Source organism: Falco naumanni, chromosome 10 (genome assembly GCF_017639655.2).
Source record: "Falco naumanni isolate bFalNau1 chromosome 10, bFalNau1.pat, whole genome shotgun sequence".
Classification (NCBI taxonomy): domain Eukaryota; kingdom Metazoa; phylum Chordata; class Aves; order Falconiformes; family Falconidae; genus Falco; species Falco naumanni.
In genome coordinates, this window is record NC_054063.1 from 1,724,085 (window position 1) to 1,743,324 (window position 19,240).

General features: G+C 46.4%; 1 long non-coding RNA gene across 1 annotated transcript; it reads right to left on the reverse strand.

Annotated features, from left to right (window-relative positions):
* Positions 1-4,498: 4,498 nt before the first annotated feature.
* On the reverse strand, positions 4,499-11,712 carry LOC121094767. The gene is made up of 4 exons (XR_005829937.1): positions 10,158-11,712; positions 9,238-9,413; positions 7,890-8,057; positions 4,499-7,763 (listed from the first exon to the last, which is right to left on the reverse strand). It is a non-coding gene; the product is annotated as an uncharacterized LOC121094767 (long non-coding RNA).
* Positions 11,713-19,240: the final 7,528 nt, after the last annotated feature.

Sequence of the window (19,240 nt, forward strand, 5' to 3'; positions counted from 1 at the left end):
CCATCAATACGGGGCAATGTGTTTATGTAGCTGTCTGTATCCTATGTGAGCAGCTGCCCTAGATTTGAGCAAAGCTTTCAAGGTAAGCATACACAGAAAGTTCACGTACAATTTATGGTTATCACGAGGGTAAAGGGAATCGATGTTCCCTTCCGCTACTGCTCTTTGCTATGCAGATGTGGTGAAGATGAGCCCGGGCACGTCAAGTCTGAGCTGAGAAACGGACAGCCCAGAAGAATCACCTCCCACCTTCTGGCCATAAGGCTCAGCTCACAGGAGCAACAATTCTTCACAGAGGTTCCCTGAGCTGACTCCAAATGAGCTGGGACATCCCACCAGCGTGACAGAGGCCTGTATGGAAAGCTGCATTATTCTGAAGAGCAAGGAGAGCCACATCAGCCTCCTGAGCTGCTTGGCTCAGCTGCAGCATCACACTGACACAACTACATCCCTCCAAGCACTGGAGCCACCTCAGGCATCTCCGCAGGGCGCTGCATCCCACAGGGTAGGGGCGCGCAGAGGAATCGCAGCCTAACACCGAGCAGAGGACAGAAAAGGGAAGAGACACAGAGTCACTTGCCTGAGGTTACGCAGCTGGTCAGCCGCAGAGCCGGGTACTGCGCCCGACTCGAACCTGCTGTCCACTTGACCACGCCGTCAGTCCGCCAGCAGAGCGCTCAATACACGGTTTAAGCCGCTTGCACACATATGGTTGCTGGCACATTGCTCAGGAGGAGGAAGACAATAACAGACCATCGAAGGATAACATAATACTGTATATCAGATAATGCCAAGATGGGCCCAAGCCAAGTATGCTTTTTTTTTCCTCCCCCTTCAACGGAATTTTCTTGTGTATGCATGTTTCATTCTCAAGAAGACATTAGGAAAAGAGATTATTCTGAAAACTATTTTCTTTAAAGAAAAAAAAAACAACTTCCAGATCACTAGAAAATTTTACAATATTTTTTTTTTAGGAGACACCAAATGCAAGAAAGGCACACAGTGAGAATAAAGTGAAATAACAGAAATAATGGGAAGAAATTAATCTTTCAGGTTTGCAGATTAACCCTGCATTTTCTCAGCCACGCTCAATTCATGCGTATTTTAATAACCCCGTTCTCTTCTGCATCCAGGTCCGCTTGGCCTTGCCATGGAAGTTCCTTTCATACTTCCCCACGGACAAGGTGAAACGTGAACAGAAACACAGATAAGTCTCACCAATAAAGTAAATAGTAAGAAACATGGAAAAGCCTCACCTATAAGATAAACAGCCCCGAGCAGTTTTCATGGGTTTTATGTTTCCAGCCAAGATCATACCTTCTACTCTTTCATCTCCACCGCCTGTCCCTTTAGTCAAACCACAGACTCACCAGGGAGAGACATGTTTGTGGAAAAAATTAAAGGACCTTCTCTTTTCTGTATGTACAAACAGCCACGCCACGTCATTTTACCAGGGTCATTCGGGCCACCGTGCTCACAGTTTCCCAGCCTGAAGAGTCCTACTATACGTTGCAGCCCTTTTTGACTGCTGAAGGTTCTTCCAGTAGACAGACCTTCTGTACAGTAAATGGAAATTTGCAGACAATACCTTCACTTGACAGCCTTCCACCCCTAGACTGCAGGATTTTCACGCATAGGTCAAAACCCATTTATCTAGTTCCTCTCCCTCACGCCCTTCCAAGCTCATGCCATTTAATCCTATCCACCATGCTTGTCAACTATCTTTGGAACCTTGTATAACTTTGCAATTAACTGCTATGCTCAGTCTCATCACATTCTCCCCCTACACCTCAGAAGTTGGTACACCTTAGAATCAGAGACCATTTCAGGACCTCTGGCAATCACCCAGTCCCACCTCCTGCTCAAAGCAGGGCCAACTCAGAACAAGTTGCTCTGAACCTTGTCCATTCAGGTTCTGAATATCCCCAAGGATATCGATCCCACAACACCTGCGGGCCCTTATTCATCTGTCCCACAATCCTCAAAGTGATGGGTTTGGGTTTATCTTTCTAATTGCCCTTTCTGGAGCTTGCGTCCATTGCAAACCCTATCACTGCCCACCTCTGAACCAAACAGCCTGGTTCTCCAGGCTCCTGTTGGGTACTTCTAACGAGTAAAACTGCTCAATCTGAACTGAAGACAGAAATTGGTCTTTGTCTAGGAAATGACAGCAGTTCCTTCCACATCGGTGTGTTTTGTTACTTCCAGCAGACGAAAGCTGAACGCTAGAAGGACAATGCAGAAGAATTTCTAACCAAAAGTTTGTGAAGTAACTGGGACTCTTCCCATCACGGTCAATAAACTTTGAATTAAATCCAGGAAGCAGACAGATACCACAGTGAGAGGAGGTTTAGAGATGCATTTTCTTAATGGCTTAAGGCAAACTGTTTGTAAAATTTATCCCTGCATACACGGATTGCATAGTAGATCCTTTTAATTACTACTTGCAAAAGCAGTAACATAAAATACCTCAAAGAAATATCATTTGGTACTCAAAGAATGCTTGGCGTAAGTTGGGGAGGATATGGTATAATTTTTCAAGAGCAATAAATGTTTAAGTCATGCTTGAAGTGCAAAATTCAATTCAACTTTAATTAGAGAGGCGTCACTAAAGCTCTTATTATGATTTTATGGGCCACAGAGGAGATCAGATCAAATTCTCAAGTTCTGCTGAACAGGGCAGAAAAGGCGGAGAACGGATCACATGCAGGACGATTCCGTTCATCAACACCCTGCGAACTGCGTGTTCCCACTCTAACCTACCTGATCCAGAGATGACTGCTCGTCACGGATTCCTGGCACAGCTGCAACGCTACTGCCCAGGAGGGTTTCAAAAGCCCTGTTGCCTGGCCTGAGCTATGCCACGGCGCAAATCTCCGGGAGCAGCCGAGGCACGCTGAGTGAACCCTGCTAGGCAATTAGACCAAGTATGATCAGATACCTTCCAGCTGCAGCAGCTTTACCAGCAGCCTCAGACTATCACACACAGGCTTCCCCCACTCCCCCAAAATAGAAAAAGATGCACTTGCGTTAGCATCAGTGCACAAATATGCATACATCATCTTCCACAGGCATCATGACAAGACCGCGCTCAGCAATGATGCCGTGGATCAGCTGGCAGAGCACAACTGAGCAAGTGTAAAACAATCGAGATGGTCCTTCGACGCGCAGAGCCAGAACCCCAGCAACAGCAGCCAAGGGAAAGATACAGTAATTACACCACAATGCACTGTCTGGATTGTTTTACTGAGGTTAGGAAATAATATTGCTGCTTAAAAAGAAAGAGCTGGGACCACAGGGACCCAGCCGCAGGTATGACATCACTGGTGACCCCCAGAACACGTGCGTTAGAGGGAGACAAGACTTCCACCATTTTTCATTTCTTCTGCCACTTCAGGCAATAATTCATCTCTTAACTCTGGCAGAAGACAGGCGATTTTATGGGAGCCACAAATCAAGGCACTGTGTGTTTTAACGGCTGACAGGATTAGGGTTTTTTTAATAAGATTTCTTCTTTGATTAAATAGTTTTATTTTGAAAAGGCAAGTGAAGAGAGCGATCATATTTGCAACGAAACAGATAGGTAGTCACAGTGAGTCCTACAATAATATTTGACAGTTGAGCACTTTTTTGCATGTGTTGCAAGAATAGCTGGCGTACAGGAAAAAAAGAAAGCAGAGAAATGTACAGTAAGCCATAGAAAACAGGAGAAAAATTATGTTACAGAAAATACAAGTCAGAGGAAATATCTGGACTGCCAGAGAACTGTCATCATGCAGTAATGGCATCAGTCTACAAGCGTCTGCAGCACTGTTATACCAGTAGGTGTAACAGTGACCCAGTTAGACCAGATGACGATAGGAAACCATACCTTGGAAAGGCCCCTTTAAAAATAGAGAGGTTTGTGTTGCACAGGCCTATTCTGGAGTTCTTGGGATGTCAAGCAGCAAAGCAGGCTCTCCCTGGCTCCCGGGCTCCAACAACATGCCATAGGGTGGCTGAAGCAAAATTAAGGTATACAGAAGGGAAGATTGGAGCAAATAATAATAATTTTTTTAAAAAAAAAAAAGTCTTCTGGAAAAACAGAGGTTTTTACATGGCCTTCCTGAGGATCTGCCCATTAGTGCAAATCAAGAAGAAGTCGGGGCTTTAAACCACACAGCTTGCAATAGCGAGGCTTAAGCCTCTGAGAACAGTCTGGACTATGGCTGGCACCCAGAGCAGTCAGGGGAAAGCACCCTGGAAAAGCAGTTAGCTGTCAGCCAGCCCAGCACAAACTGCGAGGCACACAGACACTGTCGAGATGATAGAAAATCCAAAATACACCATAGAGAAAGGCAGAGGGGATGCTGAGCCAGAGGGCCACCAAAAGAACTACTGGAGCAGGCAGGAGGTGGGAAAGATCAGACATCTGCAGAATAGCACGTGGCTTTGGAAAGTGCCTGCACACAGAGTCTGGACAAGGAGGACAACAGGGCCACCAAAAGCTGAGCAGGCTATCAACCCCTTTTCTCTGTTGTTGCCCTGCAAAGATACCCAAGCCAAGGAGGTACCAAAACCCGTCAGATACAGCAGCCAACAGGCAAAAGGAGGAGATGAAAAGCTCTGATGAAGCTCACCAAAGACAGACATGAACTATATTGGGAAAAGGGCAACCCTGAGTGGGTTGGAAAGAAGTTCTTTGCTATTAACACCTCAAAAGACACTACATTAAGAGGTGGAATTGTCCACAGGTAAAAACCAGGGAATTGCAGATTAAAATCCTTCCCTTCCTGGTACGTAGGGGCAGACTCCTGGTAGCAGCAGTAGTACGAGCCTATGGGTATCTGTAACATATAGTCTAGACAGAAAGGTATGGGAGGGAATACAAGTGATTTACTTTGCCTATAGGTCCAACGTACCGAATTATGTCCACTACCTTTGCTTTGAAGAAGCCCTCTACAAAGAGAAGACACTGCAGAGCTTTACCATAGGAGGAAGGACACAAGCCACTGGATGTTTTCTTTTTGTTATTCCTCCCTTCTCATCACGTGCCTTTGCGGTTACCGTTTGCTCAGTGGCAGTATTCCTTGCGAGCGCTGGCAGCGGCATAGATCGGGAGGGTTATTTCCACAAAGATTTATTCTGAAAGAAGCTATCCCCCATGCTGGCGTTGTCTTGTCCCATTCCACACACACAAGTTATGCATGTTCAGCATACTTCCTCAGCAAACTAAAGTCTGCAAACTTTTCCACCAAAACAGGTACTAAGGCACCAGATGTTATCATGCAGCAGGGTCAGGAGAACTCGGTGCTTTGATCCATCTCGCCAATCTAGATCCCACTGCAACGCGCCATGCTTCATAACGCCTTCCTCCCCACACCTCACATCCCATTTTCTGCTTGGTCACACACCGTGCTCCTGCATCCCCTCTCCGCTTGCTTAGTTGGGGACCCAATTATCAATGCATGAAATGGTTAGGCGGCTTGTCAACCTAACCCAAGAGACCCAACTAGTAAAAGAGAACTAACCAAAAGCTTTGAAGAGAGACAGGCGTGTAAGAGAGATCACAGCGTTGCTTACCCAACCTTTCTCCTGGGATCAGAGAGTACAGTTGTGAAACATATCAGAATTCTGTTTTCTTCTTTCCTTCCCTAAGTTTGTGTCTGAGGGCTTAATTTTTATTGGGATGGTGTTGCAAACAAGCCAGCCAGGGGCTTCAGGAAATGTCTCTGTCCCTGATCCTTCACAAGTGAGTCCAAACATTCTCCAGTTGGTCTTTGGAAATTATCTGAAGCAAGGGGGCTCTAACTCTGATGTGGACATGGTTAAAAGCTGCAAGAAGCTCCGTAGGCTGGAATGGCACTTACAGGCTTAACGTATTTACATTAATCAAGATTCAATCAAAGGCTTATTGGCACTCTCAGTCTGTGTGCCTGCATTACAAATAGCAATGGAGATTTCTGGGAAGGTTTAGTCAAGGCCATAGCATAACTTGCAGCTACAGTACAAAAATACATAAACCATATAAGGTTACATACTTCATTAAATGTTAGCAATATGCTTAAAACTAAAACTATGGCATGCACTTTATATACAATTTTGATTGTCTATAATCCGTGTCAACACAGCTGTGCTACAGACCTCCTAAGTCACTGTTAGCAAGTCCATCTGCTTCACTGAACTGCGTCTAGTTTTCAAATAATGGCAATTTCTTTAACATTTTATGATTCCTGACTGTGAAAACTGCCTCTTGCGTGAGCCAGTGTCAAAATCTGACTAATGTTGCAAACTGTGTGGTGCAATGTGATTTTGTTGGCAGCTGGAGAAACATAAAAATGTTAAGACACTTCGCAAAAGTTTCAAAAAGGAGTCACTGAATAAATCTTTTAATCTCAAGTAGCACGTACTTCATTACATCAGCATTTTTCAAGGAATGTTCCTATTGTCAATGAAAATTAGCTCCAAGAATCTGAAAGCATGAGGACTTAACAAGGGAACCAAAATCCCAGAATTATGGCTTTAGTGTCAAGCATTCTGTAAAAAAACAGACATCTGAAAAGCTGGTTCTTCCGCCTTACAAACACAAGCCTTTACCACCCCAGCAAGACCACTGCAGATAATCTTTACAGGAAGATTTCTGATAGTTCTCAGTTAGGGAAATATCATCACACCCGTCTGTTTTCCTATGTACTATATCCACAGAAACGACAGGACTAGGTTTGCGATTTTAGCTTCCAGGCTAGACTCCCTACACGCTCTACAACAACAAGTGTTTATAATGATGCTCAGGTCTTTTGTGTTTCCCTCAACAATAGCCACTATCCAAGCTATTAAGGAGATGTGACTATACGAAAACACGGAAGAGCTAGTGATGAGTTGTTTCAGAGCAGAAGGAACACAAATACCAAATTCTTAAACCAAAATAATTTTTCATAACTTAATGACCAACAAGCACACTGGCCAATTTCATCCCCCCTCCCTGACTTCATTCAAACATTACCATTTGCTTTCAGAACAGTCTAGCAAATCTCCAATCAAACCCAGTTTTCCCAAGGATAGAGAAAAGCCGTAGCGGAACATTGCATAGAAGCAGGTTGCAACTTGCCTTATAGAAAAGTCAGCATTTCTCCATACCAACAAGATCTTTAAAGAACTAGGTCACATACGACAAGAGGCCACGTAGCTGCCACCTCTTAGAAGTACCTTTTGTATTACAAACTAAACAAGGAATCCAACGTGTTTGCGGACTCAGCAATGGCCAGGGACGTTTGTCCTGCGTGACAGACAGGCACCAGCCAGCGGTGCTCTCAGAGATGGTCTGTTGCACGAGTTACCATGCGCTTTTTGGATTTCGCTCTGTTCCTTACAGGAAGCCTAGGCAATTCTACCTTCAGTGGACATCTCAGTTATTATTTCAAGTAAAATGAATAATATCTGGACAGCGCGCTGCTCAAGCGAGAGAACCAAGAAAAGCGATGCAAATGAGTCAGCAGCTAGGGCTAGCTCATAAGGGGATGTTACAGTTTACATCTGAGACCAGCGTCATGCACGCATGGAGGTCTGTCGTCCTGTGCCACATGCACAGTGGGCTGATCGTTACTAAAAAGCCCTTTCTCCTTGCCAAGGACTAACCTTCAGGGTGACGCAAGTTCTCCTTTTGGTGTGAAGGCCAAGACAATGCTACAAGATCTTCACAGCTTGGGAGGAGGCACCATCACCCACAGAGCATCTCTGGGGAAAGGGTGCTTCGGTCACCTCTCCACTCTCCCTATTTCCTTGTCCTAAGGAGAAAGACTTCATTACTTCATCCCTTCATGCAAAACAACACCCCCCCACCCACAGCCCTTCACTCTTCTCCTTGGGAAAAGAGGGGGCAGAGCAGCAGCCCTCTTCTCTCCTCCACCCACCTGACTCATCGCAGGGAGACATCCCAGCTTGCAAGCTGTGCTGCGACCAGCCTTGTGCTCAGAGCAGGAGAGCAGAGGTAGCTACTCGTGCTTGCTTCCCGGCACAGCTGTCAGGTGTGCCGACACAGCCCTTCACTGCATCTGCTCCGTCACACCCTAACTGCTTCCCTGAATGGACACAGAGACAAGCCAGAACATTAAAAAGGGATCATTCAGGGGATTTAAATGTCCTCTTCTGCTCTTCCCCTTTCTCCACCCTCCTCCCATGGGAATAAATCCATCTATAATTTCCCCCACGCTGATGCTTTGGATACCCAAGGCAAACATCTCCTCGTCAGTTGGGGAGATCCCTGCGTGGCTGCTACCACGTGCGGGGAAAACATCAAGCATCCAAATCCATTGCAGACCGTAAAGCCACCTCACCAACAGGCTTTCACAGTTCTCAGAAAGGCGATGTACTTGGAGTAACTGGAAAGACCTTGACCTGGATGCAACGGCCCAGTGGTACTGCTCAGGCTGGGATCAGAGAGAGGCAGAGGCAGCGCTCCAAGAGGACTGTGCTGCAAGCCAAGATACACACTGAGACTTGGGACCTGTTTTAATTATTGTTTCATTTCTTTCACTGCTCAGGAACATGTAACAAGCTGAAATGTGCGTTATGCCTGTAAACATTTACTTTCTTTTGGTCTTGTGCAATGCTATGTCTCATTCTCTTGGATGGTGCCTGGAATGCAGGAATAGCCATAACACACCAGCCAAGTGACTGTCGACTCAACCGTCCGTCTCCGACAGTGACCAGCACAAGCTGCTTCGAAGGAAGTTGCTAGAAACCCCACATCAGGCAATTGTGAATTAGGTTGCCTCTGAGGGAAGTTTCTCCTTTCTGCAATTTACGTTTGACTCACACCCTAAAAATCAAGAAAGCCTGCCTGGCCATCCAGTAATTGTACTTTTCCCATGCCAATTCACACACTTGGGGCGCTTCCACTCGCGCATCTGCCAGCTTCTTTCAGTGGTGCACTACACAGGGCTGCACAGGTTAATAGTGTGCGGAGGACCAGGACCTTGCACAGTCAGACACGTGGGGCTGCGCCTGCCGCAAGCCCGATGGCACACGCAGACACGGAGATCCGAGTCAGTCTCAGCGCACTCTGCAGATCACAGATGCGCCCTGGCCCTGGGTACCCGCAGCCTGCACACACCAGGCGTTTGGGGAGCCTGCCCCTCTCGCTTGCAAGAACGGTTGTTTTTGAACAGCGCGAGAGAAGGGGCATGCACACCATCAACAACTTGTGATCTTCTCCAGGCCTTCGGCAGAGAAATTATCTCGCAATTTGGCAAACCTCACCAGATGCACAAGAGGCCAGCTGGGGCCACAGTGAAGAGTCGGCTAGTCCGGGCGCACGCTGGCCTCCCCCAGCCCTCCGGCAAGGCTGGCTGCCTCGTGCTGAAAAGGAAGGGAACCTTTGCCCCTTCTTCTCGGTCCGAAGGAGCATCTGCAGGACTGAAACCAATCAAAGCCAGCTGTGAAAAATGAAGGGGGGAAGGCAGGGAAACACTGATTATTATGACTAGGAAAAACGCTATTAAAAAAAATAAAGAAAAGGAAAAAACTGATCCCATATGGGAGGCAAATGAAATACAAATTCAAAACAGGCCATTACGCAGTGTCTGTTGTAAGGCTCCCGCGCTGGGGGCTGCATTCACGTGTCAAGAGGCAGTGCCCCTGGGAGCTCTGGAGACACCCCTCCGCTCTGCGGTGGGGTTAGTGTTATCTTGGAGCATCCTGGGCTGCGACCGGCACTGGGGCCGTTGATTAGACAGCCTCTGCAGACTGACCAAGAAGTCATTCAACTCCCCCGCAGATGCACACACAGAATAACCTCAAGTCTGCCAGACCTAATCATTCCATCAGCCTTTTTCTGCCTCAGCCGCTAACTCCAGACAATTTCGCTGCTGGCCCCTCACTCCTTCCGAGACAAGTTACTGCCCTCCTCCACCCCACAGGGTCACCCACACGGCTGCCCTTTCATCATTCTCCTTCTCACTGCACGCTTCCCCTTCTTCAACAGATCATCTCCATCACCTGCTCCATCTGCCTACCCAACATGTGCCCTTCAAGCTGTTCCTGAGCTACAGCCAAGCCCCTACAGCCAGGCTCTCTGGGGCAAAACGCCTTCAGCAATGAGGAGGCTCTTGAGGTGCAGGTAGTAAGCACAGTCCAAACGCAGCCCACCCAGTAGCAGCAACACTGTGAGGCTCACTCACCATGTTACTTGACCAACAGGATGGACAGACTGCTCTCTTTTCCTTCACAGGTATTTCTTCCACTGCTGTTGAAGCACAAGGAGAGTCAGTGCAATGGGGGCTCGTTTCTTTGGTGATGGTGGTGGTGGTGATCATTCATCCACAGAAGGAAAATCTGGCAGACAGCAGCATGACTTCCCATGTCTGTGGGCTGTGCTCCCCAGAGATAGAAGACTCTCCAGATCTCAAGGGACAGATGGTTTAAGGGTGGATGGCTCAGTCCGCCCTGCTCCTGTAATTCTGTCAAAGACTCACAATATTTGTTTTGTTGTTGGGGTTGTTGGGGTTTTTTTTCAGGAGCCCCCTGCCCATATGCAAGTCTCTGTGTCTATTTAAAAGACAAAGAAAGTCATTTCTTGCATACTGTAATGGAGAGAAAAATGTACAAAAATCTGAACTTTAGAGTTCAAATCACAGAAAGATAAAAGAATGCCTTTAAGAAAATCCACAGGACACCCTCCCATTATAAGCCAATCTCACATTTCTGGAGTCCAGCTCAGCTGTAGTAAAATCTCTGTATCTGCTAACGCGAGGGCAGGAGGCACGTCAGCCATTCAGAGGAACAGCTCTACAGCCATCCCCAAGCCTGGCTTCTTCATCTACCCTGTGCCAGGGCCTGGGCAACTTGGACCTCCTTTTTGAGAGCCACCTCTCCAGTGTCTGGATATAGGGGAGAAGCAGGAAGAGAGGGGTCCCTGAAGACACTCCACTTCTCAGTACTAGAGTGTTCCACAACACAGCCAGGGCCACAGCCAAATGCATTAGACCGCAGCACTCCCAGATCCTACCCAAGAGTCTTCATAATTCCTCTTCTCAAGCCAAGAAAAACAAGAGCAAGCAGAAAACAAATATAGTGGGTAAGCAGGAGTATTTGTCCCTTACTACAATGGCCTTAAGGAATCGGAGAGGTAGGGCTGATGAACCTTTAATTACTTGTGCAATAACGACCTCTGTTTCCAGCATTCCTTGGCAGGCAGGAAGTGGCTGGAGCAGTCAGGGACCTGTTGTGCTCTCCTCTCCACAGGCTGGAAATTGATATGAAGGCCCCTCACCCAGCTGGTCAAAGTTTCAAGACACGCTCCACACAGAGGTTGTTTACAACTATTAAAAGCAGTGAAAAGAAAATACAATAAAAATAAACAGCTCTCTTACTGAGGAGTTGTTACTGAACAGCATGGCTCTACAGCCAAGATGTCCAAAGCTCCCTACTACTTTTTCCAGATAGTTAACAGGGTGATTAAAAAATAGCAAATTACGAAACCAGCCTTCAACCTCAGTATATCAATATTCTGTACAGTGCGTCATACTCAACCATAAAGGGAATGGAGGGGGCACTTCTCCCTAAGGACCCCTAGACGTTAGCCAGGAAGACAACTTGGGGCAGAGGAGAGTGATCATCCCTGCATAATGCCTATGACACAAAACAAAGGCAGAAAGAGAGGTTAAGGAATTGACCCATGCTCAGCTGAGTCCAGTTAGGAAGTTCAGTTCACATTCCTCATTCCCAGGCGACAGGAATGACTTTTTTTTTTTTTTTTTTTTTTTTTTGGTGGGGGGGAGACAGGGGGGCAGGAAATCAAGATGTTCTCAGCTGACAGCTGGAGAATGCAGAAGGTGCTCTACCTTCCCACCGAGTCTAACACACAACTAGACCTACTGTAGCTGAGACAGCTGCCAGCCTTGCCATCCTTCCCAAGCTCCAGCTTGGCTGGGACTAGCCAGCATGACACAGGCTGATCCAGAGGTCAGAAAAAGAAACCCTGCAAGAGACAGCTCGCAGGCTATTTCGCTTCCTAAGGAAATAAGTCTCTTCCTATCCCCACCTCCATCTGCTGCAGTCAGCTTGTGCCTTGACGCATGTGGCACTGACAACTTCCCAAAAACTCTTGTTCTTTTAATATTACGATTAGCTCTTTGATATCTTGGTTATCCACAGAAACAGCCAGTGTGTGTCTGCATCCAGCAAAGTTCTTGGCCCTGATATTTTGTGGCAAAGAATTGCACAACACTAATCTAACCCAACACTGAGTGAAAATATTTCTGTGTCAGTTTCTATCTTGCCCTCCTTTTTTGTTTCACTGACAGCCCGCACCCACGTATATCGTAAAGGGAGGTACTTCTGCAGAGGCCATCTCTAATCATGTTGCCTCTCACTCCTCACTCATCTACAATTAATATTTACAGGCTTTTCAATCTCTTTTCGCAAGAGGTCTTTTGTAGTATCCTTAACTACAATCACAGCTGGCTCCTGAACTCCCTCTCCTCTTGGAGGCCAAGCGGCCAAAACAATATGGTGTGCCCCAGTATTTAAGGGATCCTTTACAACACAGAAAGATGTCCCAGGATTGCTGAGCAGCTTCCCTGTCAGTTAAAACAGGAAACATGGAGATAAAAGGAGTCAACTCCCGCTGCCAATTGAAATGTCTCTGTTCTGCTGTGCATTAGGGCAGGACAGAAGAACCGACTTGGGCTGGAAAACGGCCGCTTCAAACACAAGACTGAGGCTATAGGGAGACCCGTCAGTCCTGTCCTTTCTCAACAAAAAGGGTAGGAGAACTCCAAATGGCAGGTCACCACATAGCTCTAAAGGCTGCTCCAACTGAACTACCCACTGCCTTCTTCAGCCCCTCCCTCGACCTCCCTCACACCGCAGCCTGCTCACTGCTCTTGCTGCCCAGAACCTAGAGGAATGCATGTGAAAGTATCCCCAGGGACGTGCCCATCTGTTAATCTAAAGACATTCACCCTCCTTGCGCAGCACCCTTAGTTTTCTCCCCGCTGTTCTTTTCTAGTTGTCTCAGCATCATAAGACACAAGGAAGGTCCAGCTGGACAAAGCTGCCTCATCCACTGAGACACCAGCAAGCGGGTCTCCACCTTCCCTCCTCCAGCTGGACCTCTGGTCAGGTTGCAACCACTAGTAAGCCCAGCTGGGGAAAACTGAAGCATTCAGAAGTTGTTTAGGTCATCTAAAGCAACAAAGATCAGCAGCAGTAGGCTGCCACACAACTCTGGAAAAGCCCCCTTTAAAAACACTAAATCCCTGGAACAAAGGGCTGCAGTGGCTCACCCATGAGAGTACCTTAATGGCACAGACAAACCCAGCTCAAGCTTCCGGGCCAGTTCAGCCAGAAGGGTTAACAGGGAGGTGGTGGTCGAGAGCAGCACCACCCCAGCACCGACCAGAAGAGGTCCCAGGACAGAGCGGTGGGCACTGCGGTGTTAAGACAGCTACTCAGAGCTTCAACATCAAGTCTTAGGGCTCCTCAGGCCTCCTCACACTCACCCTGCAGAGGATGTGCCTGATCAGCCCTTAACAGCAGGACCCATCTTTGAAGTCCATGGCCCAGCTACGTGTGCATAAGCAGTAGCAACATCAGGCCCAACATGCATTGGGCAAAAAAACAAAAGAAACAGCCCACAAACTCTTCCAGCTCTGTTTCAAAAGGCTTGGAAGTTCCTCCCCTAGCCCCTTCCATAAAAGCTTTGCATGCAGAGCAGCGCCTCTTGGGTCCCTCATTCTCTTGAGCAAAGTAAACAGACCTCCCGTGCAGCAACAAATGAACAACAAACAGAGGGGGAAGAAAAAAAAAAAATCTTGCTGCCAACTTGGAGATTTTTTTTTCGGCATGTTTAATTTAAAAAAAAAAAAATAAAAAATTGTGCAAACTATGCCCCAAGGGTGACCCTGCACAAAGCTTTCTGGCAGCTCCAGTGTCCTCCATTCCCCCCTCACACCACCACAGACACCCCATCTTTCCCCATGCTCTTCCCCTGATACACGCGCACACATACGGAGCCCTAAGAATCCTGGCACCCAGACGGCTTTTTCTTTTTCAAGCATGCCAAAACAAGCTAAGCTCCTAAATCCCTTTTAGAATCTGGCCTTGTGTGGAAATGTGTTTGCCTCCATCCTAAGTTTATTTTCTTTTGTTTTCAGGTTTGTTAGCCCAAGGGTAAATGTTGTTGCTAGCGCCAGTTTTGGGGTTGGTTTTTTTTTTGTTGGTTGGGTTTTTTGTTTTTTGTTTGGGTTTTTTTTTGTATTTATCTTTCAATCAAGTGTTCCTCCTTGCAAGGATAAACAGGATGTTTAGAGACTCTGGGTATGACGACCAGTCTTTGACAGCTGTTGTGACACACCACACACTAGGTTTGCCATGTGTGCAAGCACTGGCAGAGCTCGATCTGCAGCAGGCTCTCTTCGTTTGAGGAGATGGACTACATGACCTAAGAGGCCTTCACCAGCTCTATGTTTCCAGCACAGGCTTACGGGAAATGCACCACACAATCCAGAACAGCTCCCTGGCCTTTCCCTCCACTTATATCACCTGCCCACCCCAAAGCCAGTTTTCTTTCTAGTCGGCTCATTTCTCTTGCTTAGCTACACTAAGCTATGCTTTGTCTCTGAGAAATTTTTATTTTCCAGGTACATGCAGACAGACAATAGTCAAAATACTTCTAAACCACACTGATTCAACAGAGGGAGTTTCCCAAGCCTTTTTTTAGGAAAGGAAGTTTTCCAAGCCTTGAATCACTGACATTGGTCTGATTCCTAAACCAAAAACTTTGGAAAATGAAACGTTGATAGCACTAAAAGACAGATCCCAAGCAAAATCTACCCAACTAGAATATCATGTGTGGCCTCAAGATGCTCTCTGAAGTCCCAGTCACCACAGAAGAAAACGCAATGCCTAATTCTGCACTGCGCAAATTCTCCAAAATTTTAATCATTTTTCATTTGCAGCATTTACTAACCTTTACTGCCTTCAGCTGTTAAGAGACTGATAATTAGTCTTGGTCTGTAACTAAAACAAATTAGTTTTGCACCAGGCCCTAGTTACTGTGTTCTCAGGCCGCAGAGTGACACATCTGCACTCTGCAAGCTGGGTGTGCCCACAACAGCAGCCCACACTTTGATAAGCCGCACTATATACAAGAGCTAAATTCTGTCAAAACAGCCATAAATCACTGTAAAAGAAATGGCTTAGCCAGGATGTCATCCTAGCTAGTCTAAAACCTTTTGCATTTAAAGAAAATAATATTTATAAAAACTACCTCTCCTCTCTACAAACACAATTCCTAACCAGCAACGCTCAGTTTTCCCCATTACACCCACTTTAAGGAATTCACAGGACAGATGACGACGTGTTGCTGACTTTCCTGCTGTTTGGGACCAGCTTATACAAGGCCCAAAGTACTTCGTCTTGCAATGCCTGTCAAGTTCAAGCCCTGAATTCCATTCCAGGTTAACATTCAACCACAAGCTTCTGGCCTACGCACAGAAACTACGGCATGAAATTTTATGGTCTGTGTTATTCAGGAGGTCAAAAGAGATTATCACAATGTTCCTTTTTAGCCATGGTACCTATGAGCCTTGGCATATAAGCCATCCTGGAAAGCCATTCTCAGACAACTGTTTTAAATTGGACTCCGAGCAGTCCTTGAACTCTACTTCAGAAGAAAGCAGCATTGTCAAGATAACGGTTTTACAGCTTTCAGTCCTCCTAGCAAAAATAGTGCTTGCTTTGTGTACCTTGCCCTGTTTCACACACTAAGCAGACGTCCTCTATCCACCCCCTTACTGCTCTCTGCAAGCCGCTCCACAAACACGCCAGAGCTGAAGAAGCATCAGTCTGTCCTACAAGCTGAAAATTCAAATAAGTAAAATAATTTTCCTGAAGTAAAAAAAAACCACAAAACCAACAACAACAACTTTGATGTAATTGAGATAACCAGGATGGAGCAGGAATTTCCCCACCACAAAGACATTTTCCCCAGCAAGATGGCCTTGGGAAAAAAAAGCAAATTTTTCCTACAGTTCCATTCACTCAGAAGTGCTAATGGCAGTGGGTCAACAGTGGATCACATCGCTGAATACACCTTTCTGTCACCAGATGCGTAATTTGGGGGTCCCAGTACAGGAGCAGGTATCAGAAACTCTGGATTACCCATTCTCAGGGGTGTTCAGCCATGAAAGCGAGCCATCTACCCTCCCTGTGACTTGGCTTTCCTTCGCACGGAGCAGGAATATTCGCTCAATGGATTAGCATATACCTTTTCTGCAATCCACCTTAAGGTTGTACGTACTTCTTTCCTATGATTTATTTTATTTAGCCTTTTCTCTTCTAACCACCAGTAACCTGACAAACAGGGAATTACGGCCAGGATTGTAAAACTGGCCACCGATGTGCAGGCCATGCTTAATCTTTTACATAGTGGGGCTAATACACAGAAGATGAAGCTACCAGAGCTTCGTGTCTAACCACTTATCAGCAGAGCAGCACCATGTGCCTTCCTACTTCAAGCAAACTGCAAAGACAAACATCTGCACTCTCCGAGGTCACCTAGCAAGGCTCAGGTGACAAGTGGTGACAAGACACAGTAATTTTGTCACCTGCAGACACCCACACATTCTTATGTCATCCGCTTCAACCAACAAGGATCCTGCCCCTAGCACCCAACCATGCATGACCGACTACACAAAACTCATTTCGAAGCTATAATGTTAGCAGAGCCACTTACAGAGTCACTTCGCTGCCTCGGCAGTTCATTCTGGTTTGTTTTAAAAAATAATAAATACAAGCAAACGAAAAAGCAATCGCATATTCCCTCTGAAGTGTACTGGTATTGCTGGGACAATGCTCATCACAGCCGGCTGCCTTGCCCCACCAGAGCGGCCGACGCAGTCGATTGCGCATCCGCTGACTGTTCCAGCACATTACTCTCTTTGGGGGGTTGCACACATTCAGAGGGGAATGAAACTGTGTTCAACATCTCCTCTGCACGTCAGAAAAGCCAGCAGCTGCAGAGCTGCGCACGCCAAGTGCAGGATGTGGCTTCTCCTGCACCACAGTGAACATCAGCCTCTTCAACCAAGTCATTACTTTGGTCCTTGGAGAAGTTATTCACACGTATATCCAGATCCTTGGCCCACAGGTATGGCTGCTGACCTAGCCAAGGACAGCTCGACACCTCTGATCGCAGGGCTAGATGGGACCTCTTAGATGTGACCTCATAGGATCTGCGGATCCCTTCCATCATCCAAAAAAAACATCAGGATGTGCTGGAAGGAGCACAATTTATTGAATAAAACTACAGAATTCTAAGTCCTTGTCCTAGTTTCACCACTCATTTGCTATACTTCTCTCTGGTACATGATACAATCTCTGCCTTCATATTCAAGGATCATCTTCCTCTCTTACCTTCTAGCCTACATGTACAGTTTGGGGGATGGGATTTGTGAAGCACGAGATTATATTAAACACTGGCACTTCCTCAGAAACACTGACCAACAAGAGACTGAAGAAGACTCAAGATCTTGTTAATCCCACTTCCAGGGCAATCAGGAGCATTAAAACAAAGTAACGGTGGGTCAGGGGCTTTTTTTTTTTTTCATCTTACCTTAATTTTACAGGAATACTATTTTAGAGGTAGCTGGTAACATTGCTCTCGTTAGCAACTTGGGTATCTGCCAGAATGTGGTTGCAGCAATTTCATATAGATACAGGTATAGTCATCTATTTCTTCCCTTTTGTGCCACTCCAGACAGAAACCTGTTTTGAACATAAGCTATAAATTAATCACCCATGGAGAAATCACAGAGTACCAAAGCATGGCAGACCTAGCCAGGGGCTTTTGCTACTCATTTAGCCTAGAGCTTATTTGGGACTGCAAATGAACTCCTCCTTGGGTTCTCAATGCCAGTACAGAAGCTGGTGACTCTTAACCTCTCCTATTACCACTCTGCAACAGGGAAGGCAGAGAGGCTGACGGTTAATCTCTCTCTCACTCTTACGCATAACACATGGAATACAGCCTCATTTATCCAGAACTATCACATACCTGACTGTTTGCTTACTCAAGGCTGACCAACCAGTTAGGAAGATGTACGGCAGCACTAGATGAATTCTTTTCATTTTACCTTCACCACGGTGAAGAAGATGGAGTTACCTATATTGGAGGTGACCACAAAGGAAAGTGAAGAAAAAGTAGCAAACTCTGTAATATTATAGTGTAGGAACAAAGCTCCAGCCCCAATATGGACCAGCTCCACAATGAGCCAAGTTTGAGAAACAGCCCCTTTAAAAAAATACATTTTAAAAAGGAGGGAGGGAGAGGCTGTGTACAGCAAAGGAGAGACCCCATGCCTAGATAAATTCAGTCATCCTGCTTTTAAACTGCAGGCCAGCTCCTGATTTAACCTGGAGTTTCGCATGTCACTACAAAACTCTGGAAGTGTTGGCTTTGCAGATATGCCAGACGTATGAACTGTTTTCAGTTAAGTCGGTATTTTTCCACATCTACTATTGTAACTCTTCTGGCAGGCTGGGAGTCGCAAATCCTCCCTTATCTCCCTCCTCTCTGAGAGCATCTCTCTGTTTAAGCACCAGCTAACTTAGATCACGCACGATCCCCCTTGGAAACTGGACAAAGAGGGGTGTGGGAGAGTCACTGGGGTTGTAAGCAATAAACCACAGAAGGAGATGGACTGTCGTGCAGAAGGGAAGTAGCAGGGGGAAAGAGGTAACTAATGAACAGAAGGGGGTGCGTAAAATCCTACTTGGACTGCCTCTCTGGGGAACAGCTGTTTCCCTGTAAACATCTTGCTAGCTATCCAAACAAGAAGTTCAGACACAGAACAATAAAGGAGAGCACTCCGGTAGAAGTGTTCGAGGCATGGGCTCATTCACTACCCTGCCAGTTGCTCCAAGTGGCAGAATTCAAAAGCTGGGGAAACACTAGCTGTACGTTAAACCCTGCGTGTGCTGGTGTTGTAGCCAACAGCCTGAAGAAGCACATCCTTCTCTATCTGTGATGAAGCGCTTCCTACCCCTCCTTTTCTCCTGCCATTTCTGACACAACAGCAGAGCACATTACTTGACAAAGGAAAAGAGGAAATATCCTCATCAGAGCACAGAGAAACAGCCACAGAGCCAAGAAATGAAAAACCTGAACGTGGCAGCTCGGAAGGCCTAGAAAAGTTCTACCACTGCCCTGGCATCAGCAACTTGGAAGCAGAGGGAGCTGCACCAGAAAAAGTAAAAA